This window comes from Blastomyces gilchristii (genome assembly GCF_000003855.2).
Source record: "Blastomyces gilchristii SLH14081 genomic scaffold supercont1.4, whole genome shotgun sequence".
NCBI classification, from domain to species: Eukaryota; Fungi; Ascomycota; class Eurotiomycetes; order Onygenales; family Ajellomycetaceae; genus Blastomyces; species Blastomyces gilchristii.
In genome coordinates, this window is record NW_003101679.1 from 1273495 (window position 1) to 1276961 (window position 3467).

At 31.9% G+C, this 3467-nt stretch overlaps 1 non-coding gene across 1 annotated transcript; it reads left to right on the forward strand.

Moving 5' to 3' along the window:
* Nucleotides 1-585: 585 nt before the first annotated feature.
* BDBG_16655 lies at nucleotides 586-666 on the forward strand. Its single transcript has one exon. It is a non-coding gene; the product is annotated as a tRNA-Leu (tRNA).
* Nucleotides 667-3467: the final 2801 nt, after the last annotated feature.

The following is a 3467-nucleotide window of genomic DNA, read 5'->3' on the forward strand; positions in this document are numbered from 1 at the left end:
TTTTACAGAGTACTATACTGTAGCAGCTTTACTAGATCTCTCTTATCAAGTTAATATCTACACTTCTCAAGATTGAATAGAGAAGAAATGAGACTTGTATATTAAATTAGTCTGAGACTACTACAATACTAACTATCAGAGATTTAAATAAGCAGATGTTTAAGATGTGAAGATAGTAAAATATAATTCTCTAGTAAGTAATGATCTTTGATAATACTTTATATTTCATAGAATTATAATACTAACTTTGAAACAGAACTTGTATACATTGATTACAACTGAAAATCAGACAAAACTACATACTTATAAAACTAAATTTAATCACTATCTTCAAGATAATTCAATGAATTTACACATTAAATCAATTCTAGAGTTATAAAAAATTGTTAAGAGTATATATTCAACTATTACACTGATGATATATAATATTCTGATAATTTCATTAACAGAGATGAGAATAAAGTGAAAGTTCAACTCAAGTTAAGATATTTATCACTATTATCAGAGATAATTATAAGAAGAAATAATCAAGAAACTCATGATTATAAAACATAGAATTATCAGACAGTTTAATACCTCTGATCAGCCAGCGTGGCCCAGTTGGTAAGACTGATAACCAAGGCTGCACACATTAGAGGTGCGTGGGTTCGAATCCCACCGCTGGCACCTGCCACTTCTTACCCATGAAAGCCCCCATGTAATAGGGGCTGAGCCTAATTAGTAAGGCTTGGTGCGGGGTAGAACTCCCTACTGCAGGCCAAGCCACTAGTTAAGTGAGATCCTGCGAACACTCACCAGGGCCGGCATGAGGTGCCAATGTCTCACTATCCTACTGTGCACCCGTCAAGGTTCTAATGATATAGAGCCAAGCCTAATGTAGTGATTATACACTACTTAAGCGAGTCCCTAACTAGGGCTGTCATCGGAGCCTAGCTCCCCCCCAAATACAGGGAATGATTTTGAAAACCACCTGACTAGCAGGCCTAGACGCGCATCTAGGCCCTAGGCAGGGCACCCTGATAGGCTAGAGCCTGCAAGCTCCCTGCCAAGCCCTAATACTGGCAGGGAGGACTGCAGTCATCAAGCCTATGGTTAGTCCCTAACACGGGGCGAGGCCACAACAGCTGATTGGTAGGCCTATGAGCATCTAATGAGGCCGAGATCAGCAACTGGAAGCTTGGTGTGTACACCACCAAGTGAGCGGTGGCAGCCACTAACTAACACCCCTGGAAATTAGTGGCTGGCCTGAGAGGATGGACGCGGTGATCGGTTAATTATAGAGGGTTAAATGTAATTAGCTTAAGGTGCATCCTGTGGGTGGCTAGTGCCCGTAGTTCAATTTAATATGAATAAAACTGAGTTAATTCACTTCTTTCTGAGATTCAATGAGAAAGAACTATCTCTAACTCTTTTAAATAGAGAGATTAAACCCAGTGTAAATGTCAAATGATTAGAAGTATGATTAAACTCTAAGTTGAATTTTAAATATCACATTCAACAAAGAACTGTCAAGGCAGAAAGACTATTGAACAACATAATCAGACTATTAAATACAGAGAGAGGTCTATTCTTTCAGGCTATGAGACAGTTATATATAGCCTGTATTACATCAGTAGCTGATTATGAAGTTCAAGTTTGATGAAATAATCAAGAGAATTTCACTGAACTCTTTCAAAGTCTGTAAAACAGAGTCTTGAGAAGAATTCTGAAAGCATTCAAATCATCTTCTATTAAAGTAATGAAAATTAAAGCTTCAATTTCTTCTTCTACTATTAGATTTGAAAAGGTCTGTATGAACTATGCTCTGAGAGTTGTAAAGATGAGCTTAAATCATATAATCAGAGAAAGAGTCTCTTCTTCATTTTCATTAATTAACTCTGGAAATGAACTGAATTGAAATAGATTTCTTAATTAAAATGAAAATAATTCTTCAAAGAAAATATCTTCTCAACTGTACAGACTATACTCTCTGATTAAAAATCAATTTTCTTCTTTAAATGTTGAAAAAGTTGATCATGAGAAGTTATCTCTCTGAAGAGAAAAGCTTGAATCTCTTATAGACTTATAAATAAGTGAACTATTAAAAGAGAAAGAATATGAACAGTATTTGAAGAGAATTTCTACAATTAATATAAAGAACTCTATTCTGATTTATTCAGATGACTTAAAAAATGAGAACTTGAATAGATTAGGTGCAGACATTGCTTATACTGAAGATAATATCAATTTTATCTCAGATTTCTGAAATCTAGACTCTGAATGTGAAGTCTTTGATACTGAACTATTTATAATAGTGAAAGCTTTCAAACTCATTAAAATAAAATCTCATAAAAGAGAAAATTGTTTGAAAGAGGTATGAATATTCTCTGATAGTCAAGCTGCTTTAAAAAGACTTAGAAATAGTCAGATTCATAATAATCAAATGAATCTTGAACTGATCTTAAACTCTATTTTGAAAATTCAAAAGAGAAGAATATCAAAGCTGATAATTTATCTGCACTGAGTTCCTGCTCATATGAATATTCATGACAATGAATTAGCTGATTCAGCTGTGAAAAAGAGTGTAGAATTAAGTAGATCTATTCAAAAAATTATATCCTGGTCTTTTATAAAGAGAAAAATAAAAGAATCTTATTTAAACAAGTGAAATGAAAGCTGGCAGAAATAAAAGAAGAGTATACATTATTCAAGATTTGAAATAAAACTCAAGTGAAAATCTTGTTCAATTAAATATAAAAAGAAAATATTCTCATCTATAATACAGCTGAAACTAGAACATGGCTATTTCAAATCTTATATACAAAGATTTGATGATAGATTTGACTCAATAGAATGCTCATTCTACAATATAAATAAGAATTCTGAGTATATTGTAATGCACTGTGTATTATATAATAGTCTCAGAGCCAGATTGAAAGAGAAGTATGATCTAAATCAATTAAATATAAGATTCTTATTCTCAACTGAGACAGGAATTAAATACTTAATAGACTTTCTATCAGAAACTCAAGCAGTTACAAGAAAATGACTAAATTCAGAATTATCTGAATATGAAGAGAAGGAAATCAATCAGATATAGTCTGTTAAAACAGCTATATACTATCTTTTAATAATTTGTTTTGTTACAGTCTTTCTTTATTTTATCTTTTCATTTCAATTTCTTTCTATCTATCTATTTAATATGTCTATCTTTAAGACTGTGTTCTCTTTTCCTTTGTCATGATATTGTCAAATGATTTCAAAGTATGAGATGATGTTAAAACACTGCAATTTGTAAACAGTTTTTGTATTCTGAGCTGAAATTTTCTGATTTTGCATATCTGAAATTGATGAATGTATAATAGTTAACTTTACAGATATAGGAAAAACTCTGAGAACTAAAAGTTCTCAGATAGATGTTATAGTCTCTGACTGTATACATCTATAATTGAAGAATAATAATAATAATAATAATAATAATAATATTT